Raw genomic sequence first — 15,384 nt, 5'->3', positions numbered from 1 at the left:
GCTCAATGTTATATGTCATATTCTTCACTGGTGGACCCTTAATACATATCTATTGAATGAATGTATCTATGAATGAATGAATGATGTATGCAAAGAAGCAGGAAGAGGGAGTTGTCTTCTCATATCTTAGGGGCAAACCTTGGTTTTTATAATTTCTCATCATACAGTTTTGATTTTTTGTAGTTGTTTTTCTATCCATTTACACTGTTCTAGTTATCATGTACATTCTATTCCTGGCTCTGTTTACTTCACTTCGGTATCAGTTCATGTAAGCATTTCCATGTTTCTTTATATTTACTACATTGGTTTCAATAATGTTCCATTCCAGCCATGTACCACAATTTGTTTATCTATCCCCTAATAAATGGATATCAACTTTATTTCCAATTCTTTGTTGCCATCAAAAGTGATACGATAAATCTCTTGGTGTATAAGAAGACTTTATTTTTATCAATGACCTCTTTGTAGTATATACCTAGAAGAGGAGTCTCTGGGAGAAAAGGGCATGGACATTTTAGTTATTTTTTTCCTACATAAGTACAAATTTCCCAAAATAACATATTTGTGCACTGAGAAGTGTGGCTTATAAAAGTAGACTAGATTATGGGTTGAACTTCACCAAAAGAATCACTTTCATGATGCAACTTTATTACATATAAGTTGTCATTACTATAGCCTATTTAAATCCACTATGTATCTTTATACAGTTCTTTAAGATACTTGAGATTTTAATTCTTTGGTGTCATAATATTATAGTAGCACCTGTCCAAAAATATACATAATGATAGACTAGTTCAATAGACTGTTCATCTAGCTGCATGTCATAATCTGGGTAGTATGTATCTTTAAATGTCTAATTTGGTTTTTTGTGGTAGATATGGATAACGCAATCTTTCTTGAATTACAGCAGCTTTCACTGAAGAGGTTTTGAAGTGTTCTGGGATGGATGCCGTTGACACAATGTCATTTGTGAATATGAGCATTGGGAGCATCTGGCCATCAACAGCAAAACCTTCTGTGCTTTGGACTCTACACAGTGCATCTTCCTTGGTGCTGGTACTTGCCTTTAGTGAATATTCATTACCCAGTTTGACATTTCACTTGCTATCAATACTTGTTCAATTTTGTTCCATTTATTCAATATCGTTGACTTGTTCAACAATAAACTTATTAAGCAAAGTAATCTCTATAGTGACATGTATCTTGAAATCATATAATTTTGATATCCTCATAATAGACACATTGCTTGAGACTGCACTTTGTGCTATTGATTCAAATACTTTCCTCACGTAAAAAGTAGGCATAAGATAATTGTATTTTCTACACATTCTCTGATAGCTCTATGATCATATGTACTCTAGAAAACTTCCTGCAAAATTTTGCCCATTCTCAAGTTTCTGAGCACTCAATTCGTCAGTAAATATTTATTAAGCACTTGCTATGTGTCAGGCACTCTTCTGGGTGCTGGAGATAAGCAGGAATAAAAACAAAAACAAACCAGTCCCTGACCCTTAAGAGCTTATATTGAATGGGGTATGAAGACAACATGTACATAAAGAAGAATGTGGGATACACATGCGCATGCACACACACACATACACACACTAATTTGGGAAGGGAGGGTCTCTGCAGCTTGGGGGTTGATATAGGAGGTAGTAACTGAGCTGAGTCTCAAAGGAAATAAAGAATTCTAAGAGCACAGGAGTGAGGGAAAGTCCATGCAAAGACATGGAGATGGAAGATGAAGTGTTATTCGCAAAAAGGATCAAGTTGGCTGGACTTCAGAGTGTGGGAAGAAGGCATATTAAGACTGGAATGTATATTATATCAACATATATTAAAGCTGGAAAGATAGGATAGGGCCAGTCTGTGAAGGATTTTAAAAGCCAAGCAGAGGAGCTTATGTTTGATCCACTTTATCAACATTTAAGTATGTAGGAAATGGGAACTGAGCTGAGCCAATGAGTCAGAAGTTATTAATATTGTCTTGATTCCTTAAAAAACAAAAAAATAAATAAAAGTACCACCAGTGATTATTTCTATTCCTCAGGAATCTTGGAGATACCTTGAGTGAGCAAAAGGGCCAGGATGGAGTAGCTAAGATCAAGGGGGAGAAAATGGGTTGAAAGAAAAAGGAAATCTTTCTTTGTCCCAATTTCCAAACAACTGGGTCTAGTCTGATCATTGTTTTGGGGAAAACTTATTCTGTGACCTTGGGCAAGTCATTTAATCTTTTATGGGTCTCAGCGTCCTTTTTTTGTAAAACAATGTGGTCGGACTCAACGTTTTCTAAGATCCCTTTGAGCTCTCAGATTTGGTTATCTTGGTAGTCTCCGTAGCTCCATCACTGCTTTTATAAGCTCTCTTGTCTTGAGAATGGATTTCTACTGTCTGTGCTTTGGCCCAGCTGTTCTTTTGGACCTCATCTTCCGCCACGCGATTGCCACTTCTTCACACAATAAATCAAGAACAGAAGTAATAGAGTCCAAATGTGATGCTTTTTGTGTCATTGCCAACAGAAAGAAATGACACCCCCAATACTAGCAGCCACCTCCCATTTCACATCTGTTTGTTGACTTCCTAGTTTCAGCTAGAAAGGGCTCTTGGGAGAAGCTGATTCAGCTAAATCTTATGCCAGATTTTCTAAAGTGGAAGCCATTGCATTCCTTTAAAAAAATCACTTATTGGGGCAGCTAGGTGGCAGAGTGGATAGAGCACTGGCCCTGGAGTCAGGAGTTCAAATCTGGACTCAGACACATAACACTCACTAGCTGTGTGACTCTGGACAACTCACTTAACCCCAATTGCCTCACCAAAAACAAAACAAAACAAAACAAAACAAAAAAAACAACTTATCCCAGAAATAATGTATCTTGCACCAGCCTCCAGCTCTCCATAATCTCATTTCTTGTTCAACTATTTTTTTATATTCTATGTATTTCTACCATCCATAATCTTCTGTCTTCTCCTTTGTCATGCTTTATCCACAATCTCACACTCTAAACTAGTGTTAGTTGTGAGTATACCTTTTCCTCCCTTGGCGTTATATTAGTTAGGTACAGCGGGAGATACTCCAGTCACAATTCAATTCAACAAAGATTTTATTAAGCATCTGTGGGGTATAGGACACTGTGCCAAGCTTAGAGCTTATATAAGAGGGAACCACCTCATATGTGGCCAGTCCCATAGAACTTAATTCCTCTCAATCTGATTGAGTGAAGCCAACTCTTTATTTCCCACCAAAAACCCACAGAAAAAAAAAGTCTTTAACAAATGCCCTTCCTGCCAGGGAAATATTGGTACAACATTCTGCTTCTTGAACTCAGACCCAAGTAGTAGAAACATCACTGACTCTAACAGATAGCTAGGGGAAGAATACATATCCCAACATTTCAGGCATGAAGGTTTCTAGGTAAATGAGTCATGAAAGTGTTTCTGAAGAAAACTGTTATGTTTCTTTCAACATGAACTTTCTGTGAGAGCAGAAACAAAGCACCTGGCTTGAAACAGAGTCCAGCTCTGACCTTTATCCCTGATTCCTCTTTATTGGTTATCAGCTAAAGCATACAAATACATAAATTGAAAATGTTAGAGCTGAAAAGAATCTTAGATATCATCTAATCCAACCTTCTCATGGTGTATATATACATATAAGGAAACCAAGATCTAGAAGGATTAAGTGAATCGTCCAGAGTCACACAGCTTATGACAGGACCAGGATCTGAACTCCAACTACCTGAAGACATTGCCAGTATCTTCAGACTCATTGCAGCTTCACACTTGTTGTTGTTCCTTTTCTCCCTAAATTCCTTTCACACTCACATTTCTCTTTCAGGTCAGTGTCAACCTCAACCTGATACAACTTCAGTCTCAGTGTGAATTCTATAGGAGTCAGAGAGACAGTATCTTGTACATGAGGGCTATGAGCTTTACATTTCTGCTTCCTAAAACTTTCTGACATTGCCCTTAGCACCACTTAGGAGATTAAGTCATTATTCACTGAGATGGTTTCTGAGTCTTTGGACCTTTTTTGGTGACTTTTATATTAGTTAAACTTCTTGAGGAAATGGTGATAAAATGAGAGGACCTCTATGAACTCTGCAGAGTGAAGTAAGCAGAACTAAGAGAATAATTTGTACATAACATTACAAAGAAATATAACTTTGAAGCTTTAGAACTCTGATCAATGCAATGATAAATCAAAAGTCCATAGGAAATGAAGATGAATGAAACATTCTACCCACCTGCTAGAGAGGTGAGGATTTTAAAAGGCAGATTAAGATGTATGTTTTTGGACATGGCCATTGTGTAAATTTGTCTTTTTGGACTATACTTGTTGTGAGAGAATTTCTTTTTATTGTTCAATTGGGGTATAGAGGAAGTGAGATGAGAGACAATAAATGTTTGTAAAGATAAATAAAATTTAAAAATGAGAATTAGTGACAGAAGCAATATCTTAGCTTAAAAAAACCCTGTGATTTTTCCCCATATACTTTTATCTACTTTTTTTTAGGGTTCACAGATCATATAAACAGGACAGGCTGGAGTTGTAATTACATATTATACTTTCTCATTCTCTATGCAAATTTGGCCTCAACTTTGATTTTCAATCTAAGCTATCAAATATTAGACATGTTAGTTTCAAAATGACTGCTATGCCTATAATTAGTCATTTCTTCTCCATTCAGCTACACTCAGTTTCCTTTTTATACTGGTATTTATAGTTGCTTTTTACTCTCTTCTTGAACAAAGTACTCATAAGTTACAGGTGTGAAACTTCTGAGTAGTTTGCCTTTTCTGTTCTTTGGTCTTAAACCATATATTTTCTACCATTTTTAGTATCTTCCTCTGAGCCCACTTTTAAGCTGAGGTTACTGGGTAACAAATATGTTTACCGAATTTGGAGAATCTCAAGTTCCTCATAAACTTCATTCTATGCAATGGATACTGATGTATAAGCTACAATTATTTTTATCGTTTTCTGTTTGCTTATGTTCATTCTGAGTGCTACAAGGAGAGATGGCCAGTTCCTATTAAAAGTGCTTCTCATTACCTTGGGACATATGATGAAAATAACTTTGAGAAGAACTTCAAATATCTCTCCTAAGAGAAAGAACCTGGGTAGTATCTTTCCTTCCAACCATGAGCTGTTTATGTCTTTAGTTTTCATTAGCAGAAAGAAAATTAACATGGTTGTGATTCAGTTTCATCTTTACTGTGTCACTTATTGGTTCTTGGCTAGAGATCACACATAGAGAGTACTAACAGTTAATGTTAGTAGGTAGCATTAGAATTTTGTGTGATTCTTAGAACTCCTCTGCTTGGTTTCCCAACATTCTATCATCATTGATAATGGAAGCAAAATGGGGACATCATAGCACAAAGAGCTATTCTGGTTTTTTTGGTCTCAAAATCTGCAGTCAAATAAATTCATTGCCAAGTAGCTAACCATCTGGTGAGACTCTTGAAATATAGCTAAACTGGTCTTGAAACAATACAAAGTCTACATCTGAGCTCGTATTAGAAGACTAGGATAAGGCAGAAGAACAGAATATTAGTGGATATTTCATCAAAGCACACCAGAATAATAATCATAATGACAAACTAGGAGATAGGATTTCTAAGGATGGTGGGCTTCCCCAACCCTAGGGGAAAAAACACTGAACACAAGGCAGTTGTTTATCAGCATTTTAAATGTAGGGGAGGCACAAATTTCCCCCTCTCTAATGTACAATCATGCTAGAAGGAGTGTATGGTCCCCACCATCCTCTTCTTCTAGATGGCTAGTGAAACAGTCTCAAAATAATTTCAATAACTCTGCCCAATTACCCAAAATGGATCACATTAAATGGGAGAAAATTTGAGACAGTAGGGTGTTCTTCCTCACCTTGTAAATCAGATATTATTACCCCAGGGTCCATGAACTTTTGTTTTTAATACTTTTATAACTGCTCTTTCTAAACTCATCACTGGCCAGCTAATCACCACATCCAATGACCTTTTCTTAGTCTTTATCCTCCTTGACCTCTTTTACAACATTTGACACTATTACAACTACTTATAGGATATCTCCACTTGTATGTCCCACAAGTGATTCAAATACAACATCTTCCAAACTGAGCTTACTATCTTTATCCTTTGAACAGTCCTTCCTCAAATCTTCACTTTTTTTTCCTCTGTGGCATCAGCTTCCCATGACTGAACCCCTATGACCTTAATCCATGTGTTGGAGGAGGGGACCTATCCCATCCCATCCCTTAATGAGGTCCTAATGATCTTCTTCCACCATTTAAATATCATTAGGGCCTTATTTTTTTTTGCTGACAATTCTAATCTCATGGATGGGAGGAGCGTAGCATAGGCAGTACTAGGGGAAAAAAACTAAAAAGATAGTGAGAACAAAATAGACATATGAGAAATTTTAATGGTTCCTTGAAGAAGTATCAAAAATGTAGATAATGAAGACCAAAATCCCAAGCTTTTCTTTGTCTCTGAGAAGGACTGAATCTCCTATTTCAACAATCTGATACATGTGGTGGGTGATAAAAATTTTAACACTCACAGTCTACTGATTTAGGATAGTGATAATGAGTAAGAACAGTACCAGGATCACAGCACAGGTGATGACATCTTTGGTACAGTAAGAGATTTTTGGTCACACATCAGTTGAGATTATAATCCTCTTGCATGCAACCTGATCCTACAATTGATACCAAGGTTTTCCAACTACCCACTTTTTACTAGGTCATTCACCAAAACCTTCCCCTTCCTTGAAGCCTCATTAAGGGGACAGCCAAATGTTTTTCCCCTTTCTATTTCTGTGGAGATTCTACCCCTTTTTCCCACTGGGGCTAGAAATAGACATTTGGGAAACTCAGGATTACTACCAACTCAGCTAGGGTATTCCTTTTCTGCCAAGTAAATACACATCAATCAGTTATATAGAGATAATTTCACCTCTCCTACATTGTTAAAAGCCAGATATCTCCCAACAAGATGACTCTTTAGTCACCCAAGCCCTTTCTGGGGAGAAATTATCTGAAATACCACAGAAAAAAAGGACCCTTCTTATTTAAGAGGACCTGAGTTATTTCTGAAAGGTATGTAGAGCCCTCTGAGAGGACAAAGACCTTGAGTCATAGGAAGTGAAAATAAACTGGACTCCTTCCTATGTGAAGGGAAAGTAATGCTGACTTCAGTCAGTCACAGGAGTGAAGAAAGGGAACATAGAAGTCAATAATCCCATACCACTCACCCTGGTATTTTGAAATATTCCAGCTTCCTTCATGTCCATCACTAGAGAAAAAAAAAATCTTCCCTAGGATTCTGTAACTACATTGAATGGTTTGGGCAACTCCAAGTATTTCCATTTGGCTCACACAATAACCTATGTAGAGGCTGCCAAAAGCACCTTCATAGATATGGACTCCCAAGAGCCCATGCTCTTCTTCCATGATCTGCCCTCTGTAATCCCCTGTAGATGACCTCAATGGGCCATGACTTTAGGGGACACCTTAGGCTTGGATGAAGCTAAAGCACTCTGATTGACTGACTATCAATTGCTTTCTTACCAACCTCATTTTTCAGGAGCCATACCCAAAGCTCCTTCCTGGAGAGGATATCATTGCCCTTTGCCCACCTAGAAGGGCAGCAGAATTTGTGCCTTCTCCTATTTTCAAAGTACCTATTTACACTGACAACAGAGTAATTAGCCCAGGCCACCACTATCATTATATATCCATATTTTCTGCTCAAATTTCACTGGTTAATCAGTTGACATCTGTTTAGTTGTGTATGGAACAGCGACCCCAACCCAAATTAAACTCAGAGACTTCTCAAGGTGGAAAGCAAAAGTTACCTTTATTACAATCTCTCAAGATGGCTGTCTGCTCCTTTGATACACGTGGAGAGAGAGAGCCCCAATAACAGGGGCCACCTTATGAAAGCAAATCTCTGCCCACCACGCAAACAAGTTTCTACCCACCACTATCCCTTATCCCCTTAACTGGGGGTGAGCTTACATTCTAAGCTTGAAAGTTTCTTCCTATCCTCTTAACTGGGAGGTGAGGCTTACATTCCAGGCTCGAAATTCAAAGACAAGAAAGAGGCCGGAAGCCAAGGGCGAACAGCTCAGGTTGGGGGTGGGACAGGGCTTATTCTTTCTGTTAAGTGCTTAAAAACAGGGTCTGAGTGGGGGAGGATTTTGAAAGTAGTAATCAAGAATTATTTGATGCTTTAAGGAACCTTAAATTCTGAGAGTTCATTTTTCACACTACCTTCTGAACTCATTACCTTAATTACACTGAGAAGTCTTCACTGGGACATCCCCATTCAGTTGTATGGCAGAAAAGACACATAGCAAAAGCCTGAAGCCTTTTGGGTATTAGAAGGTGGTGTCTAATTGCCCCTGAGGCAAGCTGCTTAAAGAATTTGATAGACCAGTAGGAATGGGGTAGGGGAGACACATAAAGCCAATGTATCAAAACCATTTCCTTTCGGAACTCTTTTTCTTCCCTTACAGATTCCCACCAGAAGTTGGCTACAATGGGAATTCATCTTTATGGGGCCAGGTACATATAACTATCTTAGCTATTGCAAAAAAGGACACAAGGCAGTCTCTATATTGGGTGTGTAACTGATTCAACTGGCTCTGCAATAGTTAAATGTCCCAAGAGCTCCCCAAGTCCATGTAACTGTTATAGAGGAAGGCTTTACATTGGTTCCATTGGACCATGCCCTCAGTAGCCCTTGCCCCAGCGACTCATCAGAGAACTGAACTTCTCTTTAAACTTCAGTAATTCATTAGTGGTAAAAGCCTCCCCAGCACCAACTTCCTTTGTGAAAGAAATTATACTCTCTAGACCAGTAATAAGAAAAAGCTCCAGGCTCTATTTCCCACCCTTGTCCATCAGCTTTACTTGCTTGGTGCTTAAAAAAAAGAATTCTGCCCCTAGTTTCTGAATGTGCAGTCCAATTTACTTTTAGTCTTTATTATTAGAAAGACTAACTTCTGTAAGATGGTCATTAAGAATCAGGGAATATTTTCTTTACCACTCCCTCCAGCCTTTTCCAGCACCCATTGAACCAATCTTTCTGCTTCCTAAGGGATTGTTCCTTGCTCCACTGAGAAGTTCCCACAGTTTTGGAACATATACCAAATCTGAAGGGCCCCGACTCCATGTGGGAGGGCATTTTAAGCTCTTAAGAGGCCATGAAGTTATTTTAATATGGCCAGAAATCATCAGGAAGCTACAACAAGGGAGATACAGCTTGAACCTTAGTCCCTTAAGCCAGGTAAATCCCAGGAGAAGCTTTGTTACTGGTTAGGGGAATAAAAACCAGCCTAACCCATGTGGGAATGGGGTGGTGAGGAGAACCCTGGTAGGCAGTGACCCTCAAACAATGACAGTAGGAAACAATGCTTCAATCGCCAAAGATAAGAGAATTATAAATAAAAGCAATGCTGGGGTGTCACTTTACACTCAGCAAATTCACAAAGGTGACCAAAAACAGGGGATAGTCAATGTGTTTAGGACTAGGTGACACAAACTGCCATATTTTTATTTGGAAAATGCCTTAAGGTTATAAATATAATTAAGTTCTTTGCATTGTGGTTCTTCTTTCTCTGACGCTAACCCTAAATAGAAAAGTTCACTGAATTACAAAAGGGCATCTATAGTTACATAAAAATTGTGAGAGACTTTAATGTTCTCAAAGCAGTACTAATCTTATAGAAATATAAATAAAAAGGAAAATAAAAACTAAAACTTGGATAATTTGAACTGAAAAACTTAAGATATCTTCTGAATGAAGGAATACACACCTTTCTCAACATCATGTGATGTTGCTAAAAAGAGACCATGTACAAAGTAGGGCACAGAGATTTTATTAATAAATGTAAGAAGGGAACAATATTAAACCTACCCTTTATAGATGATAATGCAACAAAAATAAGCATTATTCCAGGAGACACAAGCAAAATATATAAAGTTAAATTGAGACTTAATAATGGTATCCTGAATAATGACTAAGTCAAAAAATAAATTATAGAAATAATGAATAACAATATGAAAAATAACATTTAGAATAGCTTATATCATATATCAAAATAAGTTCCAAATGGATACTTTGAGTTAATATAATAGGGGGTTGAGAAGTGTTTGGTCATCTGCTCTTTGTATTCAGAGGGACTAGCATTCCCTACATCCCTAAGAATGCTTTGGACAGCCCCATCTTTGAGGTAGAAAGGGGATGTAAGTCTTCACAGAAGCTTTCAAAGAAATAAACTTGATCTGCTAGAGAGCAGACTAAACTAAAGTAATTGGGAGAAAGTGTTCCTCACCCTTTCTCCTGCCAAATCAGTTAAGCGGAAAAGCATCAGTTGTACAGGGGCAACAGGTGAAAGAAGAAACTGAAAGGAAAAGACCAAAAGGAGAAACTCTAAAGAGGGCAGAGCTATGGCAAAAAAAGGGAGAGACCATGTCTTTGTTACCTAAATGTTTCCTATACCCTGATGTTGCCTCAAATATAGTGGCCAGGAGAGCTGAAAGAACACAAACAGGTTAAAAAGATCACGCACTATGACTAAGTTGGGTTTATTATAAGCAATGCAAGGTTATTTCAATGCAGGAAGGCTGTCAATAAAATAAATCTGGTTAATAATATAAATTACAAAACCCATATAAGTATATAAGTATGGAGAAAGCATTAGACAAAGCCCAACTTCTGTTTGTATTACTGACTTTAGAAATCATGGTGATGAATGTACCTTCCCTTAATATAGTAAATAACATTTGTATAAGTCCAAGAGCGAACCTTATAGAAAAATTAGAGGGCTTCCAATCAAATTAGAGATAAAGTAAGGATGCCCATTATCACCACTATTATTTAACATAGTGATAGAAATGCTAGCTATAAAAATAAAACAAGAAGAAGAACTTGAGGGAATAGTATAGGCAAAGAGGAAATAAAATTACTGCTTTTTGCAAATGATATAATCATGTGCTTGGAGAACCCTAGAGAATTTACTTAAATTAATTGAAATAATTACATTTACAGCAATTCTGCAGGATATAAAATAAAGCCACATGCCATTAGCATTTGTATATTGCCAACAGATAAATTGTCAGCATTTCTACATATATGGGAATATACAAATATATGAATATATATGAACACACAGGCACTCACAGACACATACACATGTACACTCACACACAACACACACACACACACACACACACACACACACACACACACACACCCAGAACTCAGGAAAAAGAGCTAGAAAGAGAAATTCCATTCTAAATAACTACCAGGATTCACCTAGGGAACTCATGAAGCAAACTATAAAACATTCTTTGTAGAAATACAGACCTAAGTAATTGGAGAAACTTAATTGCTCATGGATAGATGGTGCCCATATATAATAAAAATAACAACACTACCTAAATTAATTTATTTAATGGTATATCAATCAAATTTCCAAAGGAATATTTTATATGGAGAGAAGTCTAATTGTAAATCTAATCCTTCACAGAACAGACCCAAATACCCACAGGTCTGTTTTGCAGAAGTCTTTCCCCTTCTACTTGTTCAGTTCATGGAACCCACATTGTGGATGAACTGTGATCATCACCTTCTGGACACAGCAGATAAGTGTGACCAAAAAGAAAACCTCAAAAAAGAGAGCAGCAGAAGAGAATCTAATCAGTCTAATCAGTTTTAAAGATTCAGGCAGTCAATCGAAGGTGGGTACCTCTCCCTCCTGCCTCAGTCCCACACCTCCTCTCTGCCCCACTAGGCAATCAGGATATGTTGCATAGCCACTCAAGAACTCCTCCATGTTAAAAGAACTTGGCATGCCTAGACATGCCACAGGTTGCAATTGCATTGCTATAAAAAGTCATATCATAAGCAAATTAGAAAAGCAAGGAAAAAATTATCTTTCAGAACTTTGAACAGGGGAAGATTTTATGACTAATAAACAATACAGAGGATGGGCAAGTTTGATTATATAAAATTTAAAAGGTTTTGCATAATTCTAATATAAAATTTAGAAAGGAAACATGTAACAGAGAAAAAAAATCTTTGCAGCAATTTTCTGTAATAAATGTCTCATTTCCAAGATATATAAATAATTGACTCAAATTTATAAGATGAAGAGCCATTCTCCAATAGTTAAACAGTCAAAGGATATGAAGAGGTCAAGCTAGCAATAGTCACATGAAAACTTCTCTAAATGACAAATAATTAGAGATACTAAAAAAAAAAGCTTAGAGGTTCCATCTTACATTATAAGGTGGTATATCTTATACAGTAAGAATGGAAACAATGACAAAAGAGATAAATAACAAATGTTGGACGCGCTATAGGAAAACGGGTATACTAGTGTGTTGTTGTTGGAACTGTGAACTAGTATAGCCATTCTGGAATGCAATTTGTGCATGCTCTTTGACATTATACTCCAAAGAAATCAAAGAAAGAGTAAAAAGACACACACACTATATGCATATACGTATATACTATATACACATACATTGGGTGTGTATGTATGTGTGTATATTACACATATATATAATGCTGAGGTTAGATGTGGGACAGCTGGTTCAAGTGTTAAAGAATTCATTTAGACCTTCTCTATAGCCATCGTTGATGAGTTCAGAATGGACCCCAAGAATGTTGAGGTGCTACCTGAAATGATGGGGAATAGACATGTGGGTCCTAGTGTCCTGAAAGAACTCACATGGACAATCTCCAAGTTAAAGAAAGGTATGTATGTATGTATGTATGTATGTATGTATGTATTTTTGAGGATGACCTTTTCAAAATTATATATGCAAAATGACATAGCATGTACAACTGGATCGATCTTGAGGTTGTCCAGGGTCCAGTAAAAAGGTAGTCACCAATGGTAGTCAGTGTAATCATTGAAGAGAGATCTGTAAATATAACTTAGTCCAACTTGATGAAGCCAATGTCTTTTGCATACTGCCGGAAGCACCGGCGGCACACGTTAAGGCCATACTTGCAGATCAGGCCATGCTGGTTCGAACAGACCTGGCATGACCAAGACCCCTGGCCAAATTTTCAAGGGTGGCTCCAGTAGATCTGCTAGTGACCCATGATGCCAGTAGCAAAGACACGAGACAAAAGCAAGAAAGGCATTTATTAGGGTGATGCACCCAAGCAGGCCTGCTCCCTTCATAAGGCAGAGCCCCAGTGGGCTCTACTCCACATGGGAGGCAGAGCATAGGCCCAGGCCCTGCTCCCCTAAGGGAGCAGAGCGGCCCTTCCTTCCCATAGGAGGCAAAAGACGGTTAGCTAGGTCAAAAGTACTGTTTAAATGCAGTTTTATGGAATAGGGGGAAGAGGACAAGAGAATGGGATAAATAAGCTTGGCTCCAAAATGCCTGGGATATCAGGTGATAAGCAAAGAGAGCAAGAAAGGGAGGGGATGAGTTCTTCTGGAATTGAGGGTGCTTTGTGAAAGTACATAGATAAGTCCATGGTGGGGGCTTCAATGCATAATCTTTGATCACTTTTCTGGCTGGTCATATCCTGCAGCTTATCTCCTATCCCATGCCCTGATTGCTCCATCTGCATCAAGTGCTGTTTTCTATCTCATCATATAGCAGTTCTTTTTTATGGTTGTCCCAAATTGGAAACTAAGGTAGTGTTTTCCTTTTTAAGAGGAATGGAAAATCAAATTATGGTATGTGAATATAATGGAATAATATTATGTCATAAACAAATGATGACGGGAAAGACATTATGAACTGATATAGAGAGAAATGAATAGAACTAGGACAAGACTTTCTATAATAATAACATTATAGAGAAAAAGCAATTTTGAAAGAATTTAAAGCCCTGATCAATGCAATGTTAAACCACAACTCCCAAAGCATGAAGATGTAACATACCATTCACTTCCTATCAGAGAGCTGATAAACTTAAAATGAAGGCTAAGACAAATATTTTTGGCCAATGGCCAATGTGGGAATTTTTTAAACTGGATTATTTTTAGGTTGTTGTTTTTCTTTTTTTAATTTGCTCAGTGCTCTGAGGTGAGTAGTAAGAGGGATGGATTAATTGAAAAAGAGGAAAAATGATATTTATTTCAATATAAATTATTGCTGTACAGTGTTGCTCCTCTGAATTAAATCTCAGACACAAAGAGAAATAGTGAAAACATGGTGCATTATCTTATCACTTAAAAAAAATTTTGATGCACTCCCTTAATGGGGTAGGACTACTATCAATATTATTATTCCTGGGAATGAATGAGGAATATTTACTGAAAAAAATATAATATGCTAAATGCACAGGATTTTAAATAGACACAATTTATTTGTATTTTTAAATCATTGTATTACCAAGATATATATTCTATACGATAAATTTTAAAAAATACTTCTTACTATTTCGTGGTAAGTATAAAGGATACTGCATACTTAGGAATATAGAGAAGGATACTTAGGAGTATGCAGAATTTTCTTTTTCAGTGGAGATTTTTAGTTCATTTTCTTCTATAGTATAATACTTGCTCAATGTTTTATGATCTATCTTCTAAATTTCCCTTCTGTATTAGCTTCTGTGTTGATCTGCTTGGGAACTTGTTTTATATGCATCTATTCTCTCTCAGATTTTTTTTTTTGCCTTTTAGTCTTCTTATATTCCCAATGACTTGCCTCTCCCTTCCCTATTCCCCTCCCTCTTCAGCTTCTGCAAAGACAACCTTCCCCACCCCCCACCACCCCCAGTATCCTTTGCCTCTTAGAGTTAAGGACTTTCAGGACCTACTTACCTTTCTGTTCAAAGTGAAGTCCTCAGAGAGGGCAAACCAGCTGGGTTTAGAATGCTCTGACTGTCAGTTCACGTTCTCCAGTTGGCTCTTCTCTACCTCAGCTCTCCCATTTCCCTTTCTCCCCTCTCCCCACTCCTCTAGTTACATTTCCTTTCCTTCACCCAGCTGTGTAGAATGTGTCTTTAACCTCTTCTAGAATAACAGAAAGCCTAGCTTGAGTCATTGCTATAGAGGACCAAGCAATAGTAGGAAAACAACTACTCTGACAACTTGCCAGTCATGTGATTTTTTAGTTTCCTTCATTTTTTTTAAGTTTTCCTAATACAACCTAAAGTCACATATCACAGCATGTTCCTTGACGGCACGGCCTGGCTTCATTTTATCTTTGTATCCCTAGCACTTAGCACTGTACACAAGCAAAATAAGTACTGAATAAATGTTTGTTATGGAACTGAAGTAATTTAAAATTTTTTTATTTGGTTATTTTCATTTCTTAGACCAGTTTGTGGAAGACAGATACAGTGTTGGCATGCTAATATTCAGAAGGAATCATAGTTTCTCTCTTCTGTAGGAATGAA

The 15,384-nt window shown here is 37.3% G+C and overlaps 1 pseudogene; it reads right to left on the bottom strand.

Moving 5' to 3' along the window:
* Positions 1 to 12,954: 12,954 nt before the first annotated feature.
* LOC110208510 (small ribosomal subunit protein uS14 pseudogene) lies at positions 12,955 to 13,125 on the bottom strand (annotated as a pseudogene).
* Between the last annotated feature and the right edge of the window lie 2,259 nt (positions 13,126 to 15,384).

The sequence above is a fragment of the Phascolarctos cinereus genome, unplaced genomic scaffold (genome assembly GCF_003287225.1).
Source record: "Phascolarctos cinereus isolate Bilbo 61053 unplaced genomic scaffold, phaCin_HiC Scaffold_5;HRSCAF=322, whole genome shotgun sequence".
Taxonomy (NCBI): Eukaryota; Metazoa; Chordata; class Mammalia; order Diprotodontia; family Phascolarctidae; genus Phascolarctos; species Phascolarctos cinereus.
This window is presented reverse-complemented; position numbering and strand designations above follow the sequence as displayed.